The sequence below is a fragment of the Notothenia rossii genome (genome assembly GCF_949606895.1).
Source record: "Notothenia rossii genome assembly, chromosome: 10".
Taxonomy (NCBI): domain Eukaryota; kingdom Metazoa; phylum Chordata; class Actinopteri; order Perciformes; family Nototheniidae; genus Notothenia; species Notothenia rossii.
The window spans coordinates 38988895-39008612 of NC_136908.1; the positions used below are offsets into that span (position 1 = coordinate 38988895).

The 19718-nt window shown below is 42.9% G+C and overlaps 2 long non-coding RNA genes across 2 annotated transcripts in view; one reads left to right on the forward strand and one right to left on the reverse strand.

Annotated features, from left to right (window-relative positions):
• Positions 1-19718, reverse strand: part of LOC307021477 — a 654272-nt gene that overhangs the window by 490083 nt on the left and 144471 nt on the right. The window lies entirely within an intron of this gene.
• Positions 1-19718, forward strand: part of LOC307021478 — a 421766-nt gene that overhangs the window by 342051 nt on the left and 59997 nt on the right. The window lies entirely within an intron of this gene.

Consider the following 19718-nt stretch of genomic DNA (forward strand, 5'->3'; position numbering starts at 1 on the left):
CCTAGGGCACCAAAATGTCTAGGGCCGGCCCTGACTGCTAGAATCCACTTCAAGACACTGGTACTTGCGTACCATGCTGTGAATGGATCTGGCCCTTGGTTAAACCGGACACCCCAGCACGTGCACTCCGCTCTGCATCGGCCAAACGGCTCGCTGCACCAGCAATGAGAGGGGGACCCAAGTTCCCATCTTCAAAAACACGTGGGTTTGCTATCCTGGCTCCAAAATGGTGGAATGAGCTCCCCATTGACATCAGGAAAGCAGATAGCTTGCACATCTTCCGGCGCAGACTGAAAACGCATCTCTTTCGACTCCACTTCGAGCAATATAATTATTAACAAAGCACTTATATACTAATAAAGGACTGGCTTATCTAAAGCCAGTTGAGTAGCACTTGAAATGTTTTAGCTCTATGAAACCTGATGTACTAATATGATTCTGTTTTCTTCTAGTTTGTATCTTGTTGGTTGAATGCACTTAATGTAAGTAGCTTTGGATAAAAGCGTCAACTAAATGCAATGTAATGTAATGAATAAACAATATTACCACAGCCCACACAACCCATTCATTAACATGGCTCAGAGCATACTGCAGTCAATACTACTTAAAATATGTATATTAACTATTTATGCAGCTACTGCACACACCTTGCTTTACAGTATTTATTATGTATGAGGATAGCGCTGTTGCTCCGACAAAATAGTAGGAGAAAAATGACCTGATGGGATAATCACAGAATAATCACACATACAAAAACATGCACGCAATGAAAACCCAACAGAAAAAGAACAAAGCAGTAACATGCAGATGGGGGGGTGGACAGGGGTGTTAATGGACAACATAGAGTAGCTTGATATGTCTATCCACGCTGTCACCTGCTGAGAGTTACGGCCCGTCCACACAGCAGCGTTAAAAAGATCTTCCAACGCTTCTGCCCATTCACTTTGAATGGGGTGACGTCACTTTGCCTCACTTTTTGCCGAACTGCATTGTGGGAAGCAAAGCGGAGATTTCCAGGCATCAGGCTTCAAAAGTTGAGCAATGTTCAACTTTTGAAGCTGAGGTGGGAAGCATCAGCCAATCAAATCCCGTTTATGCAAATCTGACAGTACAAGCGTTAGCCAATCAAACCACGTGTAAGCTGGGAGTGACATACCGCGGTTCATTTTCTATATTCCTAACAAAATGGAGGAGAAATTAGTTATTGCGGTAGCAAATCACCCGGTTCTTTATGACCAGTCGCTAATAACTTACCGGGATACAAACCGGAGGAACCAGGCATGGAGGGAGGTGGCAGAGACAGTAGGTGAAACTGGTAGGTCTTCGCCTGTTTGGGGATTTTTATATCCAGTTTACTTCGTTTTAACATTGCTATTGCAATTGCCATTGCTATGTCGGGGGCGGGAGATTCATGTGATTGGTTGTTGGTCGCGTTGCTCGCAAAAATGTCCCAAGCTTCAGATACGCCCAACTCCAAGATTTTTTTTAGCGCTGCTGTGTGGACGTCCCGTTACATCAATGTTTTCCTCAATCTGACAACATTTAGCCCTCCCTCATCAACCTGGGCTGCCACACCAGCAGCCACGGTGCTGCAAGTGAGGCTAAACTTCAAGGTTGATGAGGGAGGGGTAAATGTTGTCAGATTGAGGAAAAGATTCACCACAAGAGTTTTCTTGACCAATAAAAATGAATTCTGGGGGTTGGAGCTTAGACTTTCCGACTTTCAATTTTAAGGACCACCCTTGTGATGATGTATTAGATCAGCCTTTCCCAAACTCAGGGTTGCAACCCAAAATGGGTCGCGGACCCGTTTTGATTGGGTCGCCAGTTAAATGCATTGCCAAACACACACAGCGTCAGAGCTGATGGCTGCGTTGCAAATACAATCTTTTTATAATTTTTGTATTTTATTTTTTATTTGGAAAATGAAATTATGCAATATAGCATTGTATATTGAATGATTTAATTTTCTAAATCCAAATAAACCAAAAATAAAAGATTGTATTTGTATCAGCTCTGACGCGTCCCCCGCAAACGTTTTCGCGCTGTCTGTTTATTGTCTGTTGATTAATCCCGATCGTACATGATGGCAAAAAGACGATACAAAGAGGAGTTTTTAAACGTTGGCTTCTCAAAAGCTGTTAGAAATGGAGAGGAGCGGCCTCAGTGTGTTTTATGTGGAGAGGTGCTCAGTAACGAAAGCTTGAAAATGAACAAATTGGACCGGCATCTCCAAACAAAACATCCTCTGCATCGGGACAAATCGAAGGATTTTTTCATCTGCAAAAAAGAGTCTTTCAAGAAGCAGTGTTTTGACGGCGGAAAAGTAAGTCACTCATTTTAATCATTTGTTTTGTGTTTTTGTGAGTTTGTCAGGGTCTGTTGTGAAATTGTTTGGTTAATGCAAAGTTGGATGAAATGCAGACTGAGCCCCGGCGCGGACCGCCAGCTGCGCGCTCCCGCGAGTCCACTAAAACACAGAGCGGTGTTTCAAAACAATAACTACAGGAAGATTAGAGGGAAAGTGACAGGCAGTATGAGAAGGAAAGTGAGAGAAAGTATCAGCCGCACGGACGTGACTGCTGCAGTGTGATGCACATCGGAATACATATGGGGGTTATTCCCTATCTTTATTCAAGAGTGTGGTCTTTAAATTTGAGAGCATACTTTATTGATTTCACGTTCAGAATATGTATTTATTTCCCTCAAACCCTGTCCTCACACTCAAATAGTGCCTGCTTGCGCTTAGATTTGCTCGGCTTCTGCTCAAACTGTACGCTTGCACTCAGATATATTGCTGCGCTTACAGGTTTCCTGTGTTCCAGTTTAAAACCTTCTCCTTGCACTCAGGCTGTTTCTGTGCACTCGTGAAATGTCTGCTCTCAGATTTCTTCTGTGCGCGCTTGGGTCTTTTGTGCAACAACCCTGTCAAAATCCCTCCGTGGGGATTCCCCACAGTATTGAGTATGTAGTCGCTTTGGATAAAAGCGTCTAACAAGTAACATGTAATGTAATGCGCTATAAATGCGGTTGCCAGGTCCACATTGGGTATATAGCGTACGCCGGCTGGTATTAAAAATCACCCAATAACCCAGCAATGTTAATAATAAGATCTTCTCTGTTATTTTCAGGCATTCAAAGGGAACAGAGGGGCTCTGAGGGCATCATATCAAGTCAGCCTCCACAAAAAAAAAGTTAATCAGTTGCCAAGTGTTGGAGTTTCTTTGTCTCTTAAAGTGTTTTAAAACAGCTCTGTTCATTTAAAAGTGTTTAAAAATTGTGTGTACATAGTTTTTGATCTGGTGACAAACTTAATGTTGCACTTCTGATAATTGTATAATTTAAATTTGATTTGTACTGTATATACTTGACTGCACTTCTCATGTTTTTTCTTTTTGCTTTGATCCTTATTTTTTCTGGGCAAGCTCAAAGGGAAGTTTGTTATGGTGAGAATCCTAATTGCTGCGATGCACTTTTATAATTAAATAAATATTTTCATTTACATTTTAAATTCATGGTGTGTTGCATTCTTTGTTTATAAATGTACATATTATGGAAAATCATTACATTTTTTTAGCTTGGGTCCCATAGGACCACAACATTTCTGTTTTGGGTCTCATGCGGAAAAAGTTTGGGAACCCCTGTATTAGATAGACCCTCCAGAAAAACGCGGGCAAAAATCCTTGATTATGCGGGCAAAAATCCTTGACTATGCGGGCAAAAATCCTTGATTATGCGGGCTAAAATCCTTGATTATGCGATTAAACATGCAGGGTTTTTATGTGATTTTATGCGGTGAAATTGCGGGAAGTTGAGAAATATGCTAAATATGCGGGGAAAAAGAATAACAATTTTTTAAAATATTGGGCTGTCTTATTTATTCTCTCTCACACACAACCTGCCACTAACGTTAAACCCCTTTACTATTCAATTAAACACATTCAATGTTTATTTATTGTAAAAGCAATTGGGCTATTTTAATCTCATACACACACACACACACACACACTTCTCCGCCTCATTCTGTTTTTATTTACTCGTTCGTTATCTGACCAGCTTCAATCTTGTAGGCTAATCACTTCGTTTCTTGTAGCCCTCGAAAGGGTTTTGGAGGTTGATGCTCACCGTCGATGTTCTCTTATGCTCCAACCAATATACAGTCTGTGGCTCCAACATACAGTTGCAGGGGTGCAGAATAGTTTCCCCCCACTTTTTGCCCGGTCTTTAGTAGAAATGTTCGTCGGTAAATGAGATGGATTAGATTTGTTCATCTTGGTGTTTCTCTATCGTGTGAGCTTCACACGTTCACTCTATACAATGTTGTTTACATTCTGTGATGCGCGAGCTGATGATGTCACGTCAAGACGAGTTAACTTTTTTTTCTTCTCAACTTTGTGTAAAAATGCGGGGATTATGCAGCCTTTTGATAAATATGCGGCCTTTTAAAAATCTGCACCATTTTGCTGATTATGCGGTAAATTCTGCGATCGCAGAATCGCGTTTTTGACTGCAGAAAGGAGCAATTTCCATAGACCCCCATGTTAAAATGCCCAACTTTACAGCATAAAAAAAACATGTTTCTACCCATGGATGCAATAAATATTATTATCGATATAGTTAGATTCCACCTTAATGATTATGAATCTGTGAGTGAATTGTTTTCTAACACAACTCTTTTATTCATATTAGGTCTTAACGTTTTTAAATTAGGGCGTGGTCACTTTGATGGACATGTACATGCCTCACTGTCAGCTAACAGCAACTTGTCCACTCTGCTAGGCTACAACCATAGAGGCTACAACGTTAGTTAGTCATAGTACTGTACTTGACCCTTTAGCTTTAGCCGTGTTCGTGGTGATTGTGCCTTTTAGGGAATATTGTTACAAATACCAGACAATTAAAATGTTGTGCTGTGCGCTTGAATTTACTAACAGAACTTCCAAGAAGTCTAAAATGATAATATTATACATCTTAATCCCGTTCGCAGGTGTTTGTGTGCTTGGTAGCTTAGATTGTTACTTATCAGCTAGCTAAGGACGTAACCCTTTATACATATACATTTTAGTTTATGATTCAGCCTTGGGTAAGACTTTTATAGTCTATGGCTATGACGCCCATAAGGCTAAATGGGAGCAAATGTTAATAGGGGACCCAATTATCCCAGTGTTCGCCGCTGTAGCTAACGGAGCCGCAGGGGGCTAGCTCCAGCCGGTGTCCCGGAGCTAGCCCACTGCGGCTCCGTTAGGTCCGGGCGGCGGAGTCCGGCGTAATAACTGGAGATCAAGGAATGCAGCGAAACGCAGACTTGGTTCGCCTGCTGTAGTATTAGCTAAATAAATTATGTTGAAAAAGGCTTATTAAGCTGAACATCGCCATAATTGTTCTGCTATGTATCAGTACTTCTTTTCTTAACGTGTGAATGACAAGCATTAGGAATAATATAAAAAAATATATAGCTAATTCTCTTGCAGATTGTCTCATTTGATTATGAATGTAACGTTTATATAGGGGAACTACACTGTTAGCAGTAACTTGGTATGCATGTATTTCAAGTTAGCTTAGCTTATTAGCCTGAGCTAGCTCTGTTTACTTCCAGTTCGGAGGCAGCAGGTCCCGCCTCGGCTCCGCCTCTTTGCCCTTATTTGGAGCAGGCGGGATTACTCTGACGTCACTGTCAAGCCGTTAGTGGCAGACTCCGCCTACTAAGGGCTTCTCGGCAACTCTGCAGAATCCTATGGGTGACGTCACGGACACTACGTCCATTTATATATACAGTCTATGGGAGTACCTAAATCCATCTAAACATTACCATTGGTGAATGAGAGTGATGCGCAGCCAGCATGCCCAAAACCGGAAGCTTCGTTAGACTCTAATGAAAAATCAGTTTATTGCCAAAAATGTTATGATGGATTATCAGTAATCATTTCAAAGTGACACATACACATTGGATTAACCTTCAGCAGCGTTTATATTGTTGAGCATATTTAGTTATATGACAAAGCCATGTTAAGCCAATCACATTAGTTACATTTGGAACATGTGTTGCCTGCGTGCACACTGGGCACACTGGGATGCTGTTGTGAGCATGCGCACAATAAACGGTCTTGTGAACTCCGACCAAAGAGATGATGGTTGTGTGTGATTTCTCTCCGTGAATATAGCTAGCTAACCACATTGGTGACTGATATAACGTGCTGCAGAAATGTCTCACGCTACAGGTTATGGGCCCAGTCATGCAGGCCAAAGGTGGTTCAGACTTTTATTCGACGGTGAAGAGAAAAGTTACGAGCTCTGGGAGACGAGGTTCCTCGCGCACATGGAGTTACGTGGTCTCAGAGAAGTTATCTCGGAAGACCCGGAGATAGATGGGTATGACGAAGAAACTCTCGCGGAAGATGAAACCAAGAACGGTGAGGCATATGCAGAGCTAGTGCAATGTCTGGACAACAAGAGCTTGTCGTTAGTAATGAGGGACGCGAAACGTGATGGAAGAAAAGCACTGAATATTCTTCGCGAGCACTATGCAGGAAAAGACAAACCCCGCGTGGTGAGTTTGTACTGTGAACTTTCCTCGCTCCATAAGGCTAGCAATGAAACGGTCACTGACTATATTATTCGAGCAGAAACTATATTCACGTCATTGAGAAGAGCAGAAGAGCACATTAGTGATGGGCTTCAGATAGCTATGGTAGTTAAGGGGCTACCTGATTCATACAAGCCATTCGTCGTGCACATCACCCAGACGAATGACACTGTAACGTTTGGCGAGTTTAAAACGAAACTGCGAAGTTATGAGAGTACAGAAAAATATGGGAAGAGTGACGTGAATGTTGAAGAAGACAACGTGATGAAATCTAGCGGGGCAACGAGGTCACGAGGACGAGGAAGAGGAAAGAAAATGGACCTGGCTGATGTTGAGTGTTACACGTGCGGTAAAAAGGGACACATGGCCAGAATATGTCCTGACGGGTACCACGTGAGAAGAGAGGAACGAAAATGGGACACACCACAGCGAGGAATGGGGCGCAGTCGAGGACGAGGCCGTGACCATGTGAAGAAAGCTGATGAAGAGACGGGGGCAGAGCCAACATCTTTCAGTTTCTTCAGGATGAGTGACTGCCCTACACAGAGAGGGAACAAGAAAGGTCTAATGGTCGACTGCGGCGCCACAGCACACATGATCAACGACGCCACAAAGTTCAAAACAGTTGACAAGAGCTTCAGACCCGAGGACCACATGATCGAGCTGGCCGACGGATCCAAGGTGAGCGGGATGGCGAAGATGAGGGGAGACGCTGAAGTCTGTTTGCTGGACAGCGAAGGACGACAGGTGAAAACGAGGCTCAAGCAAGCGCTCTACATCCCATCTTTTCCACAAAACATCTTTTCAGTCAAAGCAGCGACAGCCAACGGAGCTGAGGTCCACTTCAAGGACGGTAATGACTGGCTGGTCAACAAGAATGGTACCAAGTTCAAAATGGACGTGTATGGTAGGCTGTATTACCTTAGCACAGTAGAGGATGAAAATGTTGATGAAATGTATGGGTGTCATGACATTCAAACGTGGCATAGGATACTTGGTCATTGCAATTTTGATGATGTTGCAAAATTAGAGAAGGTGGTTGAAGGGATGTCTATAAAAGGGAAACATGACATGTCCAATCAAAACTGTGAAATATGCACACAGGGCAAATTTACACAAAGCAGAAACAGGCATGCAGATGCTAAAGCTACAACTGTGTTAGAGCTAGTTCACACAGACCTATGCGGTCGTATAGAACCAGCAGATAAAGATGGGTACAGATATGCAATAGCATTTACTGATGATTACAGTGGGATGATTTTTCCATACTTTATCAAAGCAAAGAGTGACGCGACAAAAGCTACTGAAAAATTCATAGCAGATGTAGCGCCATATGGAAAGATAAAGTGCATAAGGTCTGATAACGGCACAGAGTTTACGGGACAAGAGTTCCAGTCTCTACTTAGGAGTAACGGGATAAGGCATGAGAAGAGTGCACCCTACTCACCTCATCAGAATGGAACTGCCGAAAGAGGTTGGAGAACCTTATTTGAGATGTCACGATGCATGCTATTGGAGAGTAACCTCCCAAAGCAATTATGGACATATGCTGTACAGACAGCAGCTCAAATCCGCAACAGGTGCTACAGTAAGCGGCTAGAGCAGACACCTTACTGTGTTTTCACAGGAAAAACACCTAACCTATCTAACATGAGGATATTTGGCTCTGAATGCTATGTATATAAGCAGGATAAAAAGAAGCTGGATTCTAGATGTGAAAAGGGGATCCTTGTAGGCTATGACAAATACAGTCCAGCATACAATGTGTATTATCCTGAGACAGGAAAAGTCCTAAAACATAGGCTGGTGAAATTCATCACCAAAGGTAGCGCAGATAGACAGACTCAGACAGATTGTGACATGGGGGAAGACTTTGAGAGTTATGCAGATACACCACCAAAGAGAGTCAACCAGGTACAGGGACAGCCTAAGGAGCGTAAAGAGTCCAGTGGTGAAGAGACTGCTGAGGCAGGTCCTACCCAGATAGATAGTACTGAGAGAGAAGAGGGAGAAAGGAGATACCCTACGAGACAGAGAAAGGCTCCAGAATACTTTAAGGAGTACCAGTGTAAAGCTGAGTGTGATGGTGACGAAAGTGAGAATGTAGATTATTTCTACAGAGTAGCTTATGGTGTACCTAATACACTTAAAGAGGCAATGGACTCTAAGAAGTCAAAAATGTGGGCTGATGCGATGAAAGAGGAGATTAATTCTTTGACCGAGAATGAAACTTTCACTCTGACTCCACTGCCAAGAGGCAAACAAGCAGTGGGAGGTCGCTGGGTATATGCAGTGAAAGAGAGCCCAGATGGATCTGAGATTTGTAAAGCCAGATATGTTGCAAAGGGGTATAGTCAAGTTGAAGGGATTGATTATAAAGAGACCTTTTCACCAACAGCCAACATGACCTCTGTACGAGCATTAATGCAGGTGGCTGTACAGGAGGATCTTACTTTACACCAAATGGATGTGAAGACTGCTTACCTCCATGCTCCAATCGACTGTGAGGTATATATGGAGCAGCCGGAAGGTTTTGAAATCAAATCAAAAACAGGGGAACACTTAGTGTGTAAACTAAACAAGTCATTGTATGGTTTAAAACAGTCCGGACGTAACTGGAACATGTTACTGCATGATCACCTTACAGAGAACGGTTTTGTGCAAAATGATGCTGATCATTGTGTCTACAGCAGAAATACTGAGAATGAGAAAGTGATTCTGTTAGTATGGGTGGATGACTTAATCATAGCAGCGAGTGACAACACCTTACTCACTGATGTCAAAGAAATGTTGAACAAAAGTTTTAAGATGAAGGATATGGGTCCACTTAAACACTTCCTGGGTATCGATTTCAGACAGAGTGATGGAGAGATCAAAATGACTCAAAAGAGACCTATAGAGAAGATGTTAGCAAAATTTGGAATGTCTGAATGCAAACCGAGATCCACCCCATGTGAGCAAAAGTTAAACTTTGACAGTGAGGGTGAAGTGATTGATTCAACAGGATACCGAGAGATAGTAGGTAGCTTGATATACATTATGACATGTACTAGACCTGACCTGAGCTGGGTGGTTAGTAAACTATCTCAATACCTAGCAGAACCAAAGCAGCAGCATTGGGCTACAGCCAAACACCTACTGAGGTACTTAAAGGGTACTATAGATCAAGAGCTACACTACCAGAAATGTGAGGAAAGCGTTCTAAAGCTGGAGGGGTACAGTGATGCTGATTGGGCAGCCGATAGGGATGATAGGAGGAGCACAACTGGATACTGTTTCAGCTTAACTGAGAATGGTCCAGTTATATCGTGGAAGAGCAGGAAACAGCCAACGGTGGCATTATCCACCTGCGAAGCTGAGTATATGGCACTAGCAGCCACTACTCAAGAGAGTATGTACCTTGTACAACTACTAAGAGGAATAGATAGTTGTAACCAGCATGTACCAGTCAAGATATATGAGGACAACCAGGGGGCGATAGCTTTATCTAAGAACCCAGTATGCAGACAGAGAAGCAAACATATTGACATAAAGTATCACTTTGTACGGTCTGCACACACAGAAGGGAAAATATGTATAGAATACTGTCCTACTGCAAACATGGTAGCGGATGTCTTTACCAAGCCAGTGACAAAGGCTAAGTTTGAGAGTTTCAAGGGATATTTGTTTGGAGAGTAATGTGAACTGGCAGATGTAAATGTTTTGAAGTCTTAAGAACACTGCCAGTATGCCAAATGTTTTATTTTTTTGGAGTTTTGTATTTTTGGTTTTATTTACCATTATAGAGAGCTATACACATGTCTTTGAGTGGGAGTGTTGAGCATATTTAGTTATATGACAAAGCCATGTTAAGCCAATCACATTAGTTACATTTGGAACATGTGTTGCCTGCGTGCACACTGGGCACACTGGGATGCTGTTGCGAGCATGCGCACAATAAACGGTCTTGTGAACTCCGACCAAAGAGATGATGGTTGTGTGTGATTTCTCTCCGTGAATATAGCTAGCTAACCACATTGGTGACTGATATAACGTGCTGCAGAAATGTCTCACGCTACAATATGCGTTTTAATGCCCTTGAACACAACCTTTGATCAGAAAACAGCAAAGGTAAGACGTATTTGCTCTTTGGCTCAGTAAAGTCAAGTTGTGTGTTGTCTTTGCTGGATTTCGCTGCCGTGAGTTTTGGTCGCACAGTGATGATACTTATACCATTGGAATCTGTGGAATATCAGCTTTCATATGATATCTAATTTGTGCAGATTGCATGACGTATAAAATATTTGTAAATTAAGTTATGTTCTAAGTGCGTCAGCACTCTTTCGCTTAGTGCTAATTCAGACGCTCGACGTTAGACTTGTGTTTTGTTTCGGTAAAAATTGTAAATATCGTCAGTTAGCTGAGTTTCTTCCCGTTAAGTGGGTATGACACATTAATAGGTTGTTAAATGTTAAGAAGCCCTGAGACACAGTTTCGTGAATATTGTTGTTCGACCCCGCCGGCGGGGGCTATTGGGCTTTACAGATTAAGGAAAGATTTGGGGACCTGGACAATTTTGTTTTGTAAGAACATTTTGAACTGATTGATGTTGGTTTTTAAAAATCAAACAGATCACTTTTGAGTGTCAACGCGCAGCCGGTCGTGCTGTCACTCCTCTGTAACATGCTCACATTGAGTCAAGTCTTTCTCTCCAAACACAAAACGCCTCCCTCACACTAACACAGATTAGCAGAGAGAGAGAGAGCTGGAGATATAGTCAGGACTTTTGAATCTGGACCCCCGGATAACTAGTTCTGATCAACACTGACAGATATAAAGAGGAAAGAGTTGCAGTTGTGACTACAGAAGTACTGCACTACACAGGAAACACTACGGGACAAAGGAGTCAATTATACTAACAAAGGCAATATCATGGGTGGTTTTATTATTAATGCTTCTGATCTGAAGCTGTCAGCTTCAACATGTCATATTTGAGAATAGCAGGAATATGCTATTCCCAAAAAAGCCTGTTTTATCAGGTCAGACTTCAGGAATGATTCAAGCTCAGAAAGAATAGACATTAGACAATCTGTCGGGACTCTCCTATGATTGCTTTTTGCAGTATATTTGAAATGTTATCCATGCAGTTGCAGTGTTTATGAGCATTAAAAACATCACCACTTGTGTTTCCACCGCTCAGAGCCCGACTGGTGCTGCGTCATGACATGATTTCGTACCATGACGACTGATTTTCTCCCAAATGCAACAGGGGACTGCGTCGGGTCGACGATCGTGTTGCTTTTAATCATACAAAACCAGATTAGATTAAAGAACGACTTCTCAAACGTTATACTCTTTCCCAGAATGCAATGGTTCATTGTTTATTAATGTGGTTCAGTGGCATTTACGGACCGCTGCAGGGATGCTGGTCCACTGGAGTTTATTCTCGCGTTAACTCACGGCAGCGGCTGGAAAGTATTCACTGTCTGACTGTAGCTGATAAATATCTCCCCCCCCCATAACTGAATGTGTTTCAGTTTGAATTGATGCTGTTTGGCGTCACATCGCTGTTATGAAAGTTTCTCTGGTATAAAATGGGTGATGTTAGCATTATAGCAACCGAAGCTAATCTGACTATCTTGCCTATTTGTTGCTATCCTATTGTGGCCTAAGCCGTTTTCGACAGGCATATTTTACCGGCGTATTTTTCATAATGATTCGACTTGTGGTAGTCGGACATGAGAACCTGTGTAGCCCATGTATTGATTCCAACCGATAGCTGTAATAATACAAAACAAAACGTCTGCCTGCTCTCTACAATGATCAATAACAGCGAATGGATGGTAAAAATAAACAGAATCACACTAAGCCTGGTTAGTGTTGCCTGACTTTATAAAGTGTGTGGTCACGTTCTAGTCACTTTGCTCAGCGCTACTGCTTGTTATAACTTGTATTTGCTGTACTCGCCATGAACTGTTATTGTTCAGGTTAATCTCGCCCCCCTCCGACATAAGCGTGACGTTTTGGTTCTTGGATCTTGACGGGCAGTTGAGTGGGGCCAGCTAAGAACCGGTTTTTGGTGCTTAGAGCCGGCCCACTGCGGTGGAAACAGGAAGATCCTGGGCTTGATCAGGCTCTAGCCTGCAACCGGCCCTAGAACCGGTTTGGTGGAAAAGGGGCATGAGTGTAACAGCACAGAGCAGCAGGGCCTGACCTGATTCTCTTTTATTGCAGTGCTTTACTGCCAAGTCCCAGAGAACAGGCTCCTGTATTACCATGTCATCACTTATTCATGACAGCCTCTAAATAGAGCGCCTGGATCCACACACACACACACACACACACACACACACACACACACACACACACACACACACACACACACACACACACACACACACACACACACACACACACACACACACACACACACACACACACACACACACACACACACACACACACACACACACACACACACACACACACACACACACACACACAGGTACCCCGCAGGTTCAGGTTCATGACACTATAGGTTAGCCTTGCTTATTATTTAATACACAGACAGACGGCACTCAGATCTTGGTCTTGAGTAAAAGTACCAGAGTGTAAGAATACTCTGTTACAAGTAAAAGTCCTGCATTCAAAATGTTACTAAAGTAAAAGTATTAGCATACACTCGTAATCACAGCAAACATGGTAACGTGACTCTCGCCGGCTCATGCTCCCCTCTTCTGCAGGGGGGCGTGGTCAGCTGCTGCTCAGAATTTTCAAAGACAGGCTTGGAGTAGAGCAAAAATGAGCGAAACGAGGCATGGCTAAAAAAATGATCTGTTTGGTATTTTGAAAAATAAAATCTATAAATATAACTTATATAGGTATGGTCATACACTATATCATTTAAAGATAGCATGATAGGTCTCCTTTAAGTTCAATGACTGCCAGGCTAGGGTAATGTAACAAGATTACGTAATCAGGATACAAAAAAAGGTTACTTTATTCCCTTACAGTTACATTTAAAAAAATATGTACTCAGATTACTGGTACATTTTTTGAAAAAAGGTGAGGATTACAACCAGGATTGCAATGTTACATTACATTTTCAAATACAAATATTCAATGTAATTATAGGTAGGCGTACTGCTAATTGATTATTCTGTTTGGCTACTCATTAAGGCTACTTATAATCTTCTTTATTTAAAAAAATAAATAAATTGCATTTGGTGAACACCTCATCTGAAACAAGAATACTGTATTTAATTATTGTATTAAACTAAACCAGCATTTGTCACTTTTCTCTAGGCCACATTTTGATACTAAATATTTTAGTTTCTGCGTTTCTAACGTTGCATTGTTAGCATAATACACTTTAATAGAAAACATTTGATTTTTTTTTCTTTCCTCTTTATTTATTTGCATTGCATTTGATATTGAGGTCATCTAAAAGTAAAGGAAAGTAATCAGAGTACATACATTTTTATTAGGGGTGCACCGAATGGGTAATTCTTGGCCGAAACCGATACCGAAAATAGGAAACAGTTGGCCGAAAACCGAATGCCGAAGGCCGAAAATGATTAATAGAAATATATATATATATATAATGTATTACCAATGTTGTTCAGCTACCTGATTATGGAAAAAGACATGATTATGGCAAAACTTAACTTAAATAATAATCACTATATGGGTCCATAAAACATTTATTCAGCACTTTTGAATGCACACAGTACATTAATTCCAAGTCAAGTGCATTTTCTTTTCTCTGTAGGATAACTACAACAAAGTGCATTCAGAACAAAGCCAAATTGCTTTAAAACTGCATAAACATCTAGGCCAGTAGGCCTACAACAAAATAGTGTAAATAAAGACTGTAACAGCCAGGCCTTCAACAACAACAAGTGATGACGTAATCAAAACGCGGCGACAAGCACGGCGCGCGACCATGCTCGCGGCTGGCTCACAGCCAACATGTATGCCGCTTGGAGATATTTCAAAAATATCAGAGAGAGAGGCGCGGATTGCGATTTGAAAAACGTGTTCAGCTGACATTTCTCGAGGGGGTGTAACTGCATTCTACAGAGAGCTCCCTTTAATCACATCTTGTTCTCTCTGACAATACCAATAATAGTTTAACCTCTCCTCATCCCTCTAAACTATTTATGACCACTGTGATTTTTTACAACATCAGCGCTGCTTGATAGTCAGTCAACACCCGGCAGGGATTGATGTGAAATCTATTTACACAAGTGACGTTGTGCATTAGCGCTGTGATGTCAGAGTGTGTTCTGGAGCGGGATTCCTTTCAGAGATTCAATTCTGGCTCTCACAGTTAATTTAGAGGATTTAAAGATGAAGATGGATTTCCTCATCAGGCATTGTTTGAGTGTTTTAAATGAGAGGCATGGTAATGTGGAGCGGTGTAGCTTAGATGCTGTACAATTATGAAGACTAATCACACTGCGACATGGACTCATGGCTGCAAGCACCAGAGTAAAATGGACCCAATCAGTGCAGGAACAAGCTGGACTGGAACAGTCTGACCTTCTTATAATAGTGGGCAGGAACAGAATGAGAGGACATGAGATAAAAACATTGAACTCACAATGTGTTCTATTTTCTAGATAGCAGTTGGCAGAGTTATTAAAACTAGGGCTGTCAAACGATTACAATTTTTAATCAGATTAATCACAGCTTAAAAATTAATTAATCATGATTAATCACCATTCGAACTATGTCCAAATATGCCATTTCTTTATGTATATTTTTGTGGGAATGGAAAGATAAATGAAAGAAGGCGGATATATCCATTTAACATACAGTATGTATGTTTATTATACACATTTTCTGTGTGTCAAAATGAAAGACAGCCCATACACCTATCAATCATCAAACCTTGGGTCTTAATTCATTACGTGTTGATTTCTATGAACGGGGGAGTACTTCAGGAAAGTCGACAGGGGGGGGGGGGGGGCTTTGTGGAGTACTTCGTGACCACAGAGCATGAACGTTGTGATCAGCTGTTTTAGCCTCAGTTCTCAAGTGAAGGGGGAGTCTCCCTCCGCAGCCGGTTGCGTAATTTTTGGGCACAGTTCCGTTGTACAGACGGACGTTAACAGCAGCCTTGTCTGTGCACACGGAGCGGAGACCGACTCTGTCGTCCGGTGATCTAACGCTCCTTCTGGAAAGCTTCACAAGTACGTCGGTACGCAAATGCGCTTTGTGACACAAGTGACGGTACGCCATTTCAGATTACGCACATAACCTGCGTACCAGCTATGTGCAGCCCCTATACTACAGCAAAAGTATTCTCCGTCGGGACTTCCTGCAACAACACCACGCCGTTATCTTGATTCTGATTGCCAGAAGACATTATCAAAGATGTTCTATTGAGGAGACGATCACTACGTGAGAAACGTTTTCAAAACCGTTTCTGGTTCTTCCGTATTTCCAGACAAGTGGCTACTGAAATCAATCTTACTAATTGCTGAAATTCTCGGCGCGAGTTGGCAGACTTTATTTTGCTTACTTTACATCATTTTTCATGGTGGGGCTAAGCCATTTCTTGGTATGGGTGTAGCCAGTGGTTAATTTGAGCCGGATCCTGCCGGAACAGGATCCGGCACCTCTTCATTTTGGCCACTCTGTGTTCCGGCACCTATTTGGGCAGATCCGGTACCTCTCACAAAAAATAAAAATGTAAATGGTTAAAATGAAATAAAATATGCAGATATTAATTTACAGAAAAAATCCCAAGAATTTCATGTCGTTTATTAAGATTAAGATTTGAAAGAGTCGGAGATCTGTGTTGACGCACTGAAAAGCTGGACCAACGGACAAACGTCTTTCACTTTTGAAATTCGCCACATGAGGAGCACGTCGCAGAGAGGAAGAAACGGTGATTCAATGCAAGCATGTCAAAAAGACAGTTAAATTGACTGTCTTTCTTCAAAAAGAAGGAAGAGGTAATAGACACTTCAAAACGAGTCAGAAAAGCCTCCACAAGCAGCGACGAGGGCAGCTGCAGCGGTCATGTTGATGGTCAAAACCAGGAGGAGGTTAGCGCCGCAACAGCTAGCCAGCTAGCTAACCGACAGCTAGCCAAGCCCGGGCAGCGGGTCAGGTTCACCGCCAGCCGGAACAGGAGCCAGCTACCGTCAGCCAGGTGGACCACCAACAGCAACGGGTGGGTACCCTGGCATCAACTAGCCCGGTACAACAGCCGGAGCAAGAGGCGAGCGGAACCGCGACATCAGCTGGTTTACAGCAGGAAGATTCAGTAGGAGAGGAGAGCGCATTGAGCGTAGAAGAGTGTGGGACGTCCAGCGACAGGTCAGTTTTTTCTAACTGTGGCCAAGAACTTGGAGGACCGTATGTTATCTCAAGGAGGCCGGATGCCAGATAAAACTGGATATAACAAGTTCATTGAGGAGTTGAAGGTGCTTTACGCACAATACTGGCCCGAGGACGCAGGTGCGCTGTATGGAGAGACTGAGGTCGAGTCACTGTGTCAGCGCTTCAATATTGCCAACCCGCGCGCAGTCATACGGGCCTACAGAACGTACAGAGACTCAGATGGTAAAGACACCCCCGATGAGCTGATGGAGTTACTTGTTGCTGTCAACAGCATTCCCATTGCAAGTGCTGAATGTGAGCGCGGATTTTCTCAAATGAACTTGATTTGCACTCCCAACCGTAGCTCTTTGCTCACATCCACCATGTCATCTTTACTCTTCCTAAATCTTGTTGGACCCCCCCTGGCTAAATTCAATCCAGTCCCGTACGTGAGGTCCTGGGTGGCCAAAGGACACAGAACTGCCACAGACACACGCAGTAAAAGCAGAAAAAAAGAGATAGAGGACAATCCGGACATGCTCGTGATGTGGGGTGTTTTAAACAACTAAATATGGTGAGCAAACATACTGTCTATTAATAGGCCGCCGTGCCAATCTTTGAATAGGCCTAATAAATATTTTTTTTACACGTTAAACCTGTTGAGAAATTAATTGCTGGCTGTATACTGAAGTCCCACCTGTGGTGATGTGGGCATTTGCCTATGTTGTGCGTACTAGCCTAAACAATTATAAATTATCGTCATAACATTTATACCATGGATACTATTTGAAATTGAGGCTTGTAAGTCCCACAGCGTTGCATGTGGACATTTTCATGTTGTTTTCAGCACCTTTTCTGTACGTTTCGGGACCTGTACGCGTCTCGTCATCCCTGAGCTGTCATATGTACTTTGCGTTCCGGCACCTTATGATTTACAAATTAAGCACTGGGTGTAGCCTACCCCAGCCATACCCTGGCACTGCCACTGGTGGGATGTATGGGGCGGGCCATTCTGCACATGCGTTAAATGCGTTAAATATTTTTACGCAATTAATTAATTACCGCCGTTAACGCGATAATTTTGACAGCATTAATTAAAACACATCTTTTTTTTTACTTTTATGAGTACAAACTATGAATTAGTGCACATCAGAGAGCCAGAGTGGGAAAATGCTATAGGGTCATATGCTCTGTTGGTTCCACAAACATTTCCCACCACACGCACCAGTTTCCACCCTAGGAGGCTAACCCTTGGCATGTGCATGTGTGGAGTGTTTGTTTTCAGGCAGACAAAGACATGATTTGAACTTTTTCACTTCAGTATGAAGTCATAGCGCACAAAAAACTAAAATAACATTATTGTTTTTTGTTTTAATAACAGTTTGCTTCAATGTCTTAGTTACCATTTTTGTTCAGTCATAGCGCACAAAAAACTAAAATACCATTATTGTTTTTTGTTTTAATAACAGTTTGCTTCAATGTCTTAGTTACAATTTTTGTTCAGTTACTTGCCAAACGCAGTTTTTATTTCATTTCTTAATATTTGTTGGTATTTCTTTTAGTAACAGAATTTGTTTCATTAACTGAGTTTCAATTTGTTTAATTACATATCTGAAAGAAGCCCACTGCAGCACTATCTCATATTGCATTATCATAAGGATATCTCCCCGTTGTCTGTGGGGGCCAGACAGTGGGAGGGATAGAGTGGCGTCCCTGGATGGATATAGGGAGGCTGAGGCCCCGTCCACACGGACACGAAACTGGTTGTATCTGCTACAGTTCTCTATCATATGGACGGTTCGTTCACACAAGGCCATAACGCAACCGGTACCCCCGCGTCATTGCTGATGTGTTTCGCTTCCCTCGTCCCTTGGAAGAGGCGGAGAGGTGGGTGTTTTTCATCTGCTGGTGGACTACCGGGGAGAACGTCCTGCTCGGGTGCCAGGGTCCGAGTTAGTGGCAGTGGGTGCTGTGCACCTGCCTTTTACAGCAGGAGCACACGCTCGCCTCGGGGAGGGAGAAAAAGAGGAACAGAGGCCGCCCAAACAGCCAGAGCCCTGCCTCTCCCCACCTCTGCTGCTCACCCCTGCGTCACCGCTGAATCCACCGCGGAGAATAAACAGAAGGGCAACCATGGCAACCATGCTCGGGAGATCTTATTTGCTGCTTTTGGTGTATTTTGTTGCGGAAGTACAACGCCACTTACAGGCCCGGCATATGTACTACAGCGGGTCGAGCGGTCTCGTGTGGACTGACACACTTCATGAGGCGATACCGTGTGGACGGAAGACTTTTTTGATATCGAATTCGGTTCTTTCTCCGTTTCGTCTCCGTCTAGATCAGGGGTCGGCAACCCCTGGCACGCATGCCATCATTGGCACGCGTCACCGTAACCAGTGGCATACTAGGAATAAGTGGAATAAGTGCAAAATATTTAAATTATATTTTCGGATCCTGAACGAGACCGCCGCCAGAGCGCGTCTCCCTGTTACCTGCAGAAGGAAGCCATGCACGCAACGCAGCCTCGCTCACTTTATCTCCAGGTGACTTTCTGCCACTTTCCTCCATGGTGCAGTGCTGATCGTTTCACCACGGAGGAAAGCACTTCACTAATTGCAGTACCCATAAGGAGCTGTACAAATGCCGCAGTTTTTGCGTGGCTGTGTATTTAGTTGAAAGCCCAGTGGCGATATGCTCATTTCTCATCGAAATAATATGCTACAAAGGGGCGGACTGGCCATCTGTGTGTTGAACTTTCCTTTCGGCTCCCAGACCGTAGTCGAGGAGGGCAGAAGCAACAAGCTTCAGGTTCAATAACCCA